Raw genomic sequence first — 14,563 nt, forward strand, 5'->3', positions numbered from 1 at the left:
AAAGATAGCAAGAAACTAAAAAATTGCAAGAGTATTTTTAATTCTTTTTAAATAGTTATGGGAAGTTTTTAACGGTTAAAGAGTACGTTTGAGAGTGTTTCTATTTGATTCAAAGTGTTTTCTTATAATGTGTTTTTTAGAGAATCATGTATAAAGTGTTTATCTAGAAAGCACTATAAGTGATTTTTCAATAGGATAAGTGACTTTTCAAAATTTTAAGAATGTTTCTTAAATTTTGTCAAATACTAAATATTTTATCAAAAATATTTTTTAGATTCAAAATAATTCTTAAAATCATCGTAAAAAAAGGCTATAAGTTATATATAAAATTATTTTATTGAATATATTGAAATAAATAACGTCATTAACTTAGATCATTTGAGATACTAAATTTGTAAAGGCACAAACTTATTACCATATTAACTTAAAATTAATCCTAATTATTGAAACTCAATAGATGAGAATGGGTGAATTAGGTTTTTTGGAGCACCCTCGTGGTTTTGTCCTTGATAATTAAGACAAGTTTGAGATAAAAATATACAGTTTTATGACAAGCTTGAGAAAATATATATCACATTTTTTTTAACATATATACGGTAGAAAAATTAATTTTTAGAAATAAATTATAAAAGTTATAATATTTATTTATAAATTATATTGATCTTTAATATAATTTAAATTTTCAAAAATTAAAAATAGATTTTTATTTTTTTTTAAAAAAAGGGGATGGGGTGTTATACCCACCTATCCCGTTTATTTTTATTTTTTTAATGGGAAGGAAATAAAAATAAATTAAGAGGATGTGTCGAATTTAGAATGTATTTGACAGTGATTTTAAGAAATGTTTCTTTTAACACTTGAATGATAAAAATTTTAAAATATTAAAAATATTAGAAACGTTTCTTAAAATCACTATCAAAATAAACTCTTATATTGTTTGAAAACTTTACTATTTATTAGTTTAATTATCATTAAATCTTCCATGAAGCATTAGGTGTGCAAATGTTTTGTTTTGGACTCATCAAATCATTTATACATTATTTTTCCATTAATACAACACTAGAATATGTTTGATGGTGATTTTAGAAAATATTTTTATTTTTATTTTAATTTTGCATTAATAAAATGGGTTTGATAGTCATTTTAAGAAATATTTTTTAACTTTTCTAATACTTGAAAAATAAAAATTTTCAAGTATTAGAAATATTAAAAACACTTTTATAATTATTTTTAAACACATTCTTATTAATTTATCTATATTAAATGATTGTCATAGCCTTGACTTGGATTGAAATACAACTTAAAATAAAGCGAGGAATCATTAGGATATAATTCAAACAGCATGATACTTCCAAATCCTATCCTCACATATCATTTTTTTAACATATTGGTAGTGTCACTTGTTGTCTGTGCCTACAACTAAGCACATTGTTGAAGTCCCATTGTCAATTTCCAAACAAAATCAATCCTTTTTTCTTGTTCTTTTTTTTATTATTTCCATAAATTCTTTTATTCCATTAGATCAACTTTATATCCTTAACATAGATTCCTTTAAAACCTATATAAATCAACTCAAAAAAATCTACATAAATCAATCCTTCTTGATGAGCTTAATGTCTTTAATTTAGGCTTTTCTTGAATAGAACCCCTGTGGACCCCGCATTTCGGCTCAATGCGTTTCCCACTCGAATGTCAAGCTCAATTTTTATTCGAAAAATTGATTTTATTGATTAAGAAAAATGACTTGGAGTCGCCACTTATTTTGTTTTATTTTTAAAAGGGTAAACAAAATAAGAAAGAAAAACCCTAAGTGTGACTCCTTATTTTGGAAAAGGCGGTTTACGAAAAACCAGATCGGGTTCGGGTCAGGTTACTTATCGGGAAGGTACGGTACAGACCGTAACACCCCTTTAAGTCCCTAAAGTCGGGTCTCTACTAATAAAATGAAGCAATTATGGCAATTGATAAGGAAATCAATGAATACTCAAAGTGATCATGCACACGTGAGAATTTAAACATGCATATTGAAAATGACCAGAGCGGATGTAGATGCGTACCTGGGCAGTGATCCATGAAGCGCTATCAAGAAGTGAGGTTAGTGTATAATAAATGAATAATTTCGAGCATGTCATAGAGCAAAATAAAGTCAATCGCGCGTGACAAACAAATCAATAAATAAATCAATCAATCATAAAATCACGTATGTGGGGCCCCCACCAAAGCCCGATTGATCTTGCACGAATTAATATCACAAATTCCATTGTTCCGAAATTATGAAAATGACATTCATGCTTGTATAAAAATTAAAAGAAATATAACATTATTTAAAAATCGGAGTGAAATTAAAATTGTTCGAGAGAAAATTAGATTTTTGGGAAATTGAAGTCTCGAAAATTATTTGAAGACTGGAGTCTTGAGAATTAAATTTAAGAATTGGAATTTTGGATATTAAATTTGAAAGAAATTAGAATTTTGAAGAATTGTTTAAAATGGAATTTTGAAATAAATAACTAAAATAATAATAATTAAATAGATTAATGTGAATATCGGAATTTTCAGAAATAGCAATTTAATTCGAAAATCTAAAGTTTTAAATGAATTGTTTAAAATGGATTTTTAGAATAAATAAATAAAATAATAATAATTAAATAAATTAATGTGAATATCGGAATTTTCAGGAATAAAAATTTAATTCGAAAATCGAAAGTTTTAAATGAATTGTTTAAAATGAAATTTTAGAATAAATAAATAAAATAATAATAATTAAATAGATTAATGTGAATATCGGAATTTTCAGAAATAGCAATTTAATTCGGAAATCTAAAGCTTTAAATGAATTGATTTAAAATGGAGTTTTAAAATAAACAAATAAAATACTAATGATTAAATAAATTAATGGGATTATGGAAATTTTCGGAATTAGGAATTTTCGGAAAATTAAATTTAAAAAATTGATTATTAGGAAATTAAATTTAAAATTGGAATTTTAGAAAATTATTTCGAGAATGACATTTTTTAAATAAATAAATAATAAATAATAAATAAGTGAATAAATTTGGGACTTTGAAATTTTAGGAAATTTTAAAAGAGTTAATGGAGAATATATATATATATATATATATATAAAAGAATAAATAAAATAATCAAAGAAACAGAACTTTTAACATTAAAAATAATAAAATAAAAAAAAATGATAAAAGATAAAAAAAACCAAAATGATGGTATGTGGGAGAAAAGAGAAAAAATAATAATAAACCACCTTGAAGCCTGCTGGAACCATGCCACTAATGGAGAATAAAAAAAATAATATAAAAAACTCATGTCTTTGACTTTTATCCACCAATTTGTTTAAACAATGCCATCAATGGGAAACAAAAAGGCTTCAGCAGGTACTTGCCCGTGGGCTGGGCGTCCTCCAAATACCAGAGCTTCTTCAACGAAAACCTATTTTTTTAAGAGTCGTGAGACCCATGTCACCATGAGGTCCATCAATCACAGAACAGCTGAACGGGTTGAGATGGAAAATGGGTGGTTTGCGGCTGCTGGGTGCAAGAGATGGGTATGAATAAGTTTAGAGAGAGAAAATGGGTATGCTGAGCAAGAAATGGGTGTGGCGGGCGTCACGTGGCCATGCATGACCATGCATGGCAAATGGGCTTAGTGGGTATGGAAAATGGGTGTGATTGGTGGGTTTGAAAGGTATGTGACGTTTGGTCATTTCAGATGCTGGAGCAGATTTAATGAGGGGCAATACAGATGGAGGGTGCAAAGCAGGCTGGCGGTGAAGAGTATGGCTTGCATGTTGACGACGCCGGGGATGAAATGGGGGAATGGAGTGGGAGCCGCTGCCCATGAACCACCGCGCGGGCAGGAGGACAAGAACATGGGGTGCGACGGAGGGCTGTTATATTATATATATATATATATATATATATATATATATATATATATATATATATATATATATATATATATATATATATTGTTGGTTAAAAAATAAAGTGTAAGAAGAGTTACACTTTTGAAAATAACTTTTGGAAAATAAAGTGTAAGAAGGGTTACATTTTTAAATGTGTGAATTAAACACATGATTAAGTTTTGAAATGTTACAAAACTTGAAAGGTTGAGGAAGACAATGAGTCTTCTCATCTTTGTAACTTTATAAACTTAAGAGGTTAAGTGTAAGAGAGTTACACATTTGAGATTAAATCATGTTTAATGTGTGAATTAAACATATGATTTAATTTTGAATGTTACAAAGATGAAGAGGTTGAGGAAGACAATGAGTTTTTTCTCATCCTTGTAACCTTTTTTCAACCCTAAGAGTGCTATATATATGACTTTTCTTCTTTTTGAAATCTCATGCAGAAAAGTTGAAAAGGCTTGATCAATCCCAAGACTATTTCCATTTAGTTCCCAAAAGATTTCTAGAGGTGGGAGGAAATAGAGTCTTTGGACAAAGTTCCAAGAACTTGTTTGAGCCTTTCTTGTGTTCTTCTTCTTCTTGTTCTTATTCTGTATCTAAGAGAGTTTTATTGTATCAAAGTGAGTGTGTGAGAGTGTTTCCTTTCTCCATTGTATCCAAATTTTTTCAACAATCAAAGACTCCAATCTCAATGGAGGGAGAGACTATCAAGATTATGAACCAAGACCTTGTGAGGTTGGATCGTTTTGATGGTTCCAACTTCACTAGGTGGCAAGACAAGGTGAGATTCCTTCTCACAGCACTCAAGATTTTCTACATCCTTGATCCTACCTTGGCACCATTACCGGAACCAAAGGAAAATGACACACCTCAAGTGGTGGCGGCAAGGAAGAAGAGGGAGGAGGATGAGCTCATATGTAGGGGTCATATTTTGAACGCCTTATCCGATAGGCTATATGATCTCTACACCAACACCAATTCCGCAAGGGAGATTTGGGAGGCTCTTGAAAACAAGTACAAAGCTGAGGAAGAAGGTACCAAAAAGTTTCTTATTTCTCAATACATAGATTTCAAATTTTTTGATGAAAGACCTCTCTTACCACAAATTCATGAGTTGCAAGTAATTGTGAATAAGTTGAAAGTTCTCAAAATTGAACTTCTAGAGGCCTTCCAAGTTGGTGCTATTGTGGCTAAATTATCATCAAGTTGGAAAGGTTACCGGAAGAGGATTCTCCACAAGAGTGAAGATTACTCCTTGGAAGAGATTCAAAAACATCTTCGCATTGAGGAAGAATCGAGATCAAGAGACAAAATGGTGGAAGAGTCCAATGGTGGGACTAACAAAGCCAATGCGATTTCAAAGGCCAATCATCCTAGAGGTAAAAATAACAACAACAAAAAGAATTCCGGAAATTATATGAGCCCCAAGAAAAATCAAGAGCAATTTAAGGGCAAGAAAGGTCCTTGTTTTGTGTGTGGAAAACCCGAGCATTATGCTAGGAAGTGTAGGTTCTGAAAGGACCAAAAAGGGGTTGTGGTGAATGTAATTGATGAGGAGATCATTGCAACACTAAGCGATGTGTGCGTTGTCCAAGGAAAGGTGCAAGGATGGTGGTATGATACTTGTGCCACAGTTCATGTTACCTATGACAAATCTCTTTTCAAGACCTTTGAAGATGCAAAGGGAGATCAAGAGGTTCAAATGGGCAATGAAGGAAAATCCAAGGTGCTTGGCAAGGGCACTATTGAAGTTGTTTTTACCTCCGGCAAAAAGGTTACCCTTAAAAATGTATTGTATGTCCCCGATATGAATAAAAATTTGGTTAGTGGGGATTTGCTTGGCAAACCGGGTATCAAAGCGGTGTTTGAATCCGGTAAGCTAATTTTAACCAAATCGGGGAACTTTGTGGGAAAGGGGTATTCTTGTGATGAGATGATCAAACTTAGTACCAATGACAATATCAATAAAATGACGTCTACTTCTGCTTATGTGTGATTCAAATTCTTTAATTTTGTGGCATAATAGGCTTGCACATGTTGGTTTAAGCACTATTAAAAGGATTGTGAAATGTGGTTTGATTGCTTGTGATACCAAGAAATTTGAAAAGTGTGAAATATGTGTTAAATCAAAGATGATTAAAAAACCTTTTCATAGTGTTGAGAGATCATCTAATTTGCTTGATTTAATACATAGTGATCTTTGTGAACTTAATGACATGTTAACAAGAGGTGGAAATAGGTATTTTCTTACATTCATAGATGATTGTTCTAGATTTACCTATGTGTTTTTGTTGAAAAACAAAAATGAAACTTTCAATGCCTTTAAAGTTTACAAAGCCGAAGTTGAAAATCAACTAGAAAAAAATATTAAGGTGCTTAGAAGTGATAGAGGTGGTGAATATTTCTCTAGTGAATTCAATTCTTTTTGTGAAGAATATGACATAATACATGAGTGCACCGCACCCTATACACCTCAACACAATGGCATAGCGGAGAGAAAGAATAGAACATTTTTGGAAATGGTGAATGCTATGTTATTGCATGCTAAATTGAATTTCAATTTGTGGGGTGAAGCTTTGTTGACTGCTTGCTATATTTTGAATAGAATTCCTATGAAGAAAAATGAGATATCTCCATATGAGTTATGGAAAGGAAGGAAGCCTAATATAGGTTACTTCAAAGTGTGGGGGTGTCTTGCTTATTGCAAGAAAACGGATCCAAATAAAACAAAATTGGCTCCAAGAGCCATTAAGTGTGCATTTGTAGGCTATGCCTCAAATAGCAAAGCTTATAGGCTATTAGACTTGGAGTCTAATGTGATAATTGAATCAAGAGAGGTAGAGTTCTTTGAGAATTTGTTGAGTGATAGCAATTCTCAAGTACCTACTAGTGTTGGAGAGTCTCAAGAGGAGACACCTTCAAAGGTTGTTGAGCAACCCATTGTGCCTCGGAAAAGCCAAAGAGCTAGAAAAGAGAAAGTGTTGGGATCGGATGAGATTGACTCTCAAAGAATTTCCTTTTACTTAGTAGAAGGAAATAGAGAAGATATTATAAGAAAAATTCCTATAGTACTTCAAATAGAGGAGGATCCCAAAACATACAAAGAAGCTATGGCTTCTAGAGATGTTGCTTTTTGGAAAGAGGCTATCAATGATGAAATGGATTCAATTATGTCCAACCAAACATGGGAATTGGTAGACCTTCCACCAGGATCTAAACCAATAGGGTGCAAGTGGGTATTTCGAAGGAAATATCACACCGATGACATGATTCAAACCTTTAAGGCTAGATTAGTAGCTAAGGGGTTTAAACAAAGAGAAGGTATTGATTATTTTGATACCTATGCGCCGGTGACTAGAACAACATCGATTAGGATATTGTTTGCTTTGGCATCAATTCATAATTTATTTGTTCATCAAATGGATGTCAAAACGGCATTCTTGAATGGGGATCTCAATGAGGAGGTCTACATGGAACATCCGGAAGGTTTTGTTCTACTAGGGAATGAAAACAAAGTGTGTAAGCTTGTCAAATCATTATATGGTTTAAAACAAGCTCCCAAACAATGGCACGAAAAATTTGATCATGCTATTCTTTCGGATGGATTTAGACACAACAATGTGGACAAGTGCTTATATTCTAAGACTTGTGATGACTATATGGTCATAGTGTGTCTATATGTAGATGACATGTTAATTTTGAGTGATGACATGAGAGCAATAATAGAAACGAAAAGGTTTCTATCCTCAACCTTCAAGATGAAAGATCTTGGAGAAGTTGATACTATATTGGGTATCAAAGTGAAAAGAAATAGTGGGGGTTATGCTTTGAACCAAACCCACTATATTGAGAAAGTAGTTAGCAAATTTAGTCATCTCAAGATTAAAGATGCTAATACTCCATTTGATTCAAGTATAAAACTTGAAAAGAATGATGGTAGATCGGTGGCTCAACTTGAGTATGCAAGTGCAATTGGAAGTCTTATGTATGCTGCTCAGTGTACTAGGGCTGACATTTCATTTGCAGTTAGTAAACTAAGTAGGTTTACTAGCAATCCAAGCGTGGAACATTGGAAAGCTATTGGTAGAGTTCTTGGTTACCTAAAGAATACCAAAGAACTAAGCCTCCAATATTCAAAGTTTCCTGTTATAATTGAAGGATATTCAGATGCAAGCTGGATATCGAGTGTGGGAGATAATTTATCTACCACAGGTTGGGTGTTTACACTTGGTGGTGGGGCTGTCTCTTGGGGATCCAAGAAACAGACTTGTATATCACACTCAACCATGGAGGTAGAGTTTATAGCTCTAGCTGCAACTGGAAAAGAAGCTGAGTGGCTTAGGGATCTCATGATGGACATCCCTTTTACTGCAAATAATGTGTCAACAGTGTCGATACATTGTGACAGTCAAGCCACTCTAGCTCGTGCAAATAGTGGAGTGTACAATGGGAAGTCTAGACATATAAGCATTAGACATGAGTATGTAAGATAATTGATTCAAAATGGAATCATCTCAATCTCATTTGTGAGGTCAAGTGGAAACTTGGCGGATCCTTTTACTAAACCTCTTACAAGAGATTTAGTAAGGATAACATCTAGAGGGATGGGACTAAAACTCCTTAAATAAAACTCACCAATGATGGTAACCCAACTTAATACTACGAAATGACTAGTCTTAAGTTCAATGGGGCAAAACAAGTCATTGATAAGTGGGTTGTGGCAGCATTAGAACATGTGAGTTCCATCTGTGATGATTAATGTTGGTTGTTATCGTTGGAGGGTTAAGCTTAAAGCTTTTAATGAAATTCAGTCTATGTGTGACAAGCATCTTAAAGGTAACAAGGATGCTGGAAGAATTTCACCTATGTGAACTTAGGGGTGGTGCCGCCTCTCATGAGAGTTGGAGTTTCTTTCAAGAAAGTTCATGAATGGATTGAGCACATGGCCATAAAAGTGCTAAGCAAGAAAATAATGGGCACTCGTGTGGTTAGTGGAAGTGTGTGTGTTGTTACCGGTTTCGTTACAAGGAATAACTGGTTCAATGCTACAAGCAACCTGGGATTTCAACAGAGCTTTGTGACAATTACACTAAGGTAAAATTCAAATCGAAAGATATTTTATTTTATGCATTTTCACTGTTAAGGTTATAAGGGTTTATGTTTATTTTTAACCAAGTGGGGGATTGTTATATTTATATAAATATATATATATATATATTGTTGGTTAAAAAATAAAGTGTAAGAAGAGTTACACTTTTGAAAATAACTTTTGGAAAATAAAGTGTAAGAAGGGTTACACTTTTAAATGTGTGAATTAAACACATGATTAAGTTTTGAAATGTTACAAAACTTGAAAGGTTGAGGAAGAAAATGAGTTTTCTCATCTTTGTAACTTTATAAACTTAAGAGGTTAAGTGTAAGAGAGTTACACATTTGAGATTAAATCATGTTTAATGTGTGAATTAAACATATGATTTAATTTTGAATGTTACAAAGATGAAGAGGTTGAGGAAGACAATGAGTCTTCTCATCTTTGTAACTTTATAAACTTAAGAGGTTAAGTGTAAGAGAGTTACACATTTGAGATTAAATCATGTTTAATGTGTGAATTACACATATGGTTTAATTTTGAATGTTACAAAGATGAAGAGATTGAGGAAGACAATGAGTTTTTTCTCATCCTTGTAACCTTTTTTCAACCCTAAGAGTGCTATATATATGACTTTTCTTCTTTTTGAAATCTCATGCAGAAAAGTGAAAAGGCTTGATCAATCCCAAGACTATTTCCATTTAGTTCCCAAAAGATTTCTAGAGGTGGGAGGAAATAGAGTCTTTGGACAAAGTTCCAAGAACTTGTTTGAGCCTTTCTTGTGTTCTTCTTCTTCTTGTTCTTATTTTGTATCTAAGAGAGTTTTATTGTATCAAAGTGAGTGTGTGAGAGTGTTTCCTTTCTCCATTGTATCCAAATTTTTTCAACAAGGGCTTCGTCGTCTTTACCGCCAAACGGTGCCGCCTTGTCGTCACAGATGCCAGAGGAGAAGAAACAGGGAACGAAGGAGGGGGACACCTGCTCCCCGCCAACGCCATCGCCTCTTAGAGGCGAACCCGGCGGCGCCTCTCTCAGCCATTTTCACGACCCTCCACGCTTTGCTCAGAGCTTCTGGATGCTACCTTCGATGTGGCTTTGGAGCGTGGCTGCGGGAGCGAGAAAAACAGCCACCTCAGGATCTCTTGGACCGAGCGGCCCAACCTTGGCTGTTAGGTGGCAGTCGTGTGGCTACAGGGGTGTTTAGGGTGGTGGAGGCATGAAGGATGGGAAACAGGGCAATGGAGGAAAATGGGTACATAAAAAAAGAATGGATGTTTAAGGTGGTGAAGGCGTGAAGGGTGCTTAGCTTTGGATTTGAGACCATGTGCGTGGATAGAGTTGATGATGAGCATATGTTGGAGGAGGTTCTCGGCAGACATGAGTCTCATGTTTTTATGGAAGTTGGTTTTCATGGAGGTTTTGGACGGGCCCTCAGGAACAGAGCAGGTTCCACAGTCACGCTAAACTCATTTTCTTATTGCACCCGGCGGGTGGGGCTAACAACGAGCATTCATGCGATTAGATGAATATCAAAATTAAAAAAAAAAACAATCTGATACCTCACTGATTTACAAGAGAGAACAAAGAAACGGAAAAGGAGAAAAAAACAGAGCAAGTGAAGCCAGCTTAAGCTCAACAAAGTCTAATCCTCAGCAAGAGACGTTCAAGACCAGCAATGGTAAAGGAGGAATAATAAAAGTGAAAACGAAATGAAATAAAAGAAATCTGAAAGCAAAAGCATCCAATATGGCCATACCTGAGTTTTCCAGAGAAGCTCCGTCTCGCTGCCCTCCTCACAGACGCCCTCTCCTCTCCTTTCTCTCTCCCAGCCTAGCCCTGTTTCTATCTTCCTTGGCAAGTCTCTCTTGCTTTCCTGTCCCATCCCGCCGTAAAAAAAAAACCTCCCATCTCGTCCTATGGCCACCCTGTTTTGGCTGCCACCCCAGCTCATTCTCGGGTTCTGAAGAAGAGAGAGAAAAAATAAAAGATAATAATCTCAAGGAAAGAAAAACTTGCTGCCGCTGAGGGGGTCTACAACCCCTTTTATGATTCACTTAATTTTATATAAACATGCATAAAAAATGAAGTTCTACCATGCATGGTGAAATTAACGTAGTTCAAAGTATCGATTGCTACCAATATGTACTGGTTGAGTCATATTTGTTTCAATCATGTTGCAATGAGTTCAATACGATCCCACTACATTAGGACCCTTTCGACATTGCACAAAAGTCATTACTTTATGTTCAATTAGCACTAAGAAGACTACTCCTAATAGAAGTGGTAGGATTATTCCAATTATTTCAACTGCAACAGTAATTGCTATTGACATTTTCAATTTTCTTTTCACTCATGATCTAGTCCACTCAATTATGATATTTCACTCATGATCTGGCTTGGTCAACCCAATCATGATATTGAAGAATGAGACCTTTTCTCGAAAAACTCCAAATCCCAAAAAGAGTTGAAGATAGCATAATATCAAATCCTGTTACGTTAGGAATCTTAGCCCGCTTCACTTACTTTCTTTACTTACATAAGGGCATCAAATCTAACAATAATTACTTAATTTCAACTCAAATATAAATCACTTGACCAACTCACAATACAACCTAGAGTTACAATAGAAAAATTCAAACAAATCCATTTTCACTCGTTCTTTGGATTTGATTCAAAATCCCAAATTCACTAAAGTTCAAAGGTAATGCATGGTAAAAAGAACTTTAATTCAATCAAATATGTTAAGCGAGAGTGAGACATTCAAAGTAATTACTTTTACCGATCACCTTATAACTTTTTTTTTTCTTTAAGAAATACCATTATTAAAAATTGTTACTTCATGTAAAAATGAATGTGATAATGTTTTGAATTTTTTAAATTCTGAACATTATCATAAATTAATTCTCAATATGCTTTTATAATAATTGTTTAGATAATATTAAATGGGGATGTTAATTTCTTTTTAATTCATGTCTTTATAATTAATTTTTTAAAATTTTCATTAGCCTTTTATATTTTTTAACTAATATATTGTGCTGATACGATATACCGGGACCGATGGACCTCGGGATTTGTCAACTAAATACCGCAACTTTTAAGCATGGGAATCAAAATCAATCCCTTTTGTTTTCTTGTGACCAGTTCTTCCAATTTCTTTTATTCCATCAAAATAATATTAATTCTTTAAAATCTTTATAAACAAACTGTCCAGAGCTTAGTGTCACCCACTTAGGTTTCTATTAAGCAGTTGTGTGAGTAGGGCTTTTGTATGCAAATAGACATCAAACATGGAGCTCTTCTTTCTCTCTCTGTCAGCATTTCTCACCATAGCTGCTCTTGCTCTTGCTCTTGGCATCTTCACTTCTAAGAAAAGCTCTGCTACTAAGACCAAACTTCCACCGGGTAGCTTCGGGTGGCCGATTTTCGGCGAAACCATTGAGTTCTTGTATGGAAAACCAGAGAAGTTTGTGGGAGAAAGGATGAAGAAGTACTCCCCACACGTCTTCAAGACAAAGATACTGGGCGAGAAGACTGCAGTTATCTGCGGCCCAGCCGGAAACAAGTTCCTCTCCGCCAATGAGCAAAAGCTTGTTGTGGCATGGCGCCCGCATCCCATGCAGAAACTCTATCGCTCTTACAAAAACCTGCTTCTCCTCCACCCGCTGCTGCTCCTTCCCCACGAGGGAATGAGATGGAATGTTGCGTTCTCCGGGATTTCTCAAACCACAGCGTCTCATAAACTACATGGGAAAAATGGACTCCATCACGCAGCAGCACCTGAAGATGTATAGGGAGGGAAGGCAGGTGGTAGAAGTGTTTCCAGCTTCCACCATATTCACTTGAACTCTTGAACCGACTTTTTGATGGGGCTACAAGAACTTGAGCAACACTGGATAGTAAAGCTCGTTAAGAAGTTTGATGGCCTGACGTTTGGGCAACACTCCATGGCCTTGCCCTTTCCCGGAACCGCCTTCTATCTCGCAAAGAAGGCGGCGGAAGTGATAAGGAAGGACCTCCGATCCATAATTAAGGACAGGAAAGAGGCTTTGTCAAAAGGAAACTTCACTATGCATGATGTTCTATCATATATGATCTTAGCCGGGGATTCCAGCGTGCGGATTATGCCGGAAAATGAGATTGCTGATCGGATTATGGGGTTGCTAACTGCAGGCTACAATGTAGTTGCCATGGCCATAACTTTCTTTATGAAATATGTTGGGGAGAGACCCAAAATCCAGGATAATATCCTTGCAGGCAAGAGACTTCCAACTTAAGTATATTCCATCTTTAGCTCCACTTCATGTACATTGTTCTCAATCATTTAACAACTTGATATTTTCGGTGAAACCATGATTTAGCATGGTATTATAGCCTTGTTTTTCTAAAGTCATTTTGTCTTGTTCTTTATTTTGTTCAACTCCTGTGTGGACACTAGTGATTTTGTTCATTCAAGATTATTCTTCAGTGCTGCTTTCCCACAAAACTTTCACCTCATTGCAGGCCTAACTTTCAATTGCTATTTTATATGTAAATATTTTAAAATGTTGATGGGGTTGATACACTACTGAATCAGAGCAAAAGGAGATAGCAGCTTCAAAAAAGTTGGGTGAGGCTCTGGATTGGTAGGACATACAAAAGATGAAATATTCATGGAATGTGGTGAGTAAAGTGATGAGATTAGTGCCTCCTCTTCAAGGGACATTTAGAGAAGCCATTAAGGAATTCACGTATGAAGGTTTTACCATTCCAAAAGGATGGAAGGTAATGTGAAACCAAATCCATTTGCAGTTGTTTAGGCTTCCTATACACATATATGAGCTTATGTTTTTTAGTTTTGTTTGGTCAGGTATATTGGACAGTGAGCAACACAAACAAGAACCCAGCTTACTTTCCCAACTCAGAAAGCTTTGATCCGGTGAGGCTCGAAGAAGGAAACGGTGTGCAAACTCCATAGACATATGTCCCATTTGGAGGAGGACCAAGGCTGTGCCCTGGAAAAGAGTATGCTAGAGTAGCTATCCTCACATTTATTCATCATGTACTGAAGTGATTCAAGTGGGAAGCTATGGTTCCTGATGAGAAGATTGTAGGTGAAATGATGCCCATTCCAGCCCAAGGACTTCCCATTCTTCTCCAACCCCACTCTCTTTGACCTTATACATACTATTGCCCCTTTTTCTATGTTGTAATTGGGTTATGTTTTCCATTCTTTTCAAGCTTGAACCATATTGATTTTCAGGGCTAGAGCCTACCTTTATAGTTTTTCCTTATGATAGGCATAGGATGCATGTAATATTTTAGCTTAATGATGCATATATATGCATATAGATAGATAGATAGATAGTCCATGCCATCGTAGAAGGAATTTGTGACCTATCCCCTTAGTGGGGATTCCTCATCGTCGACCCATTAAGACGGGGAATGGAAAAAAATTTACAAGCGAGACGGGGCAGGGAACCCTCGCCGACCCCTACGTCTCTATGAATTGCTTAGACTATAGCCTCAGGCTCAGGCTGGGCTAGTTGTGGAAGTAGGGTTTGGATTGGTTT

At 35.2% G+C, this 14,563-nt stretch overlaps 1 pseudogene; it reads left to right on the forward strand.

Annotated features, from left to right (window-relative positions):
* The first annotated feature begins 11,972 nt into the window (after nt 1-11,972).
* On the forward strand, nt 11,973-14,190 carry LOC100256134 (beta-amyrin 28-monooxygenase-like; annotated as a pseudogene).
* Nucleotides 14,191-14,563: the final 373 nt, after the last annotated feature.

Source organism: Vitis vinifera, chromosome 19, assembly GCF_030704535.1.
Source record: "Vitis vinifera cultivar Pinot Noir 40024 chromosome 19, ASM3070453v1".
NCBI classification, from domain to species: domain Eukaryota; kingdom Viridiplantae; phylum Streptophyta; class Magnoliopsida; order Vitales; family Vitaceae; genus Vitis; species Vitis vinifera.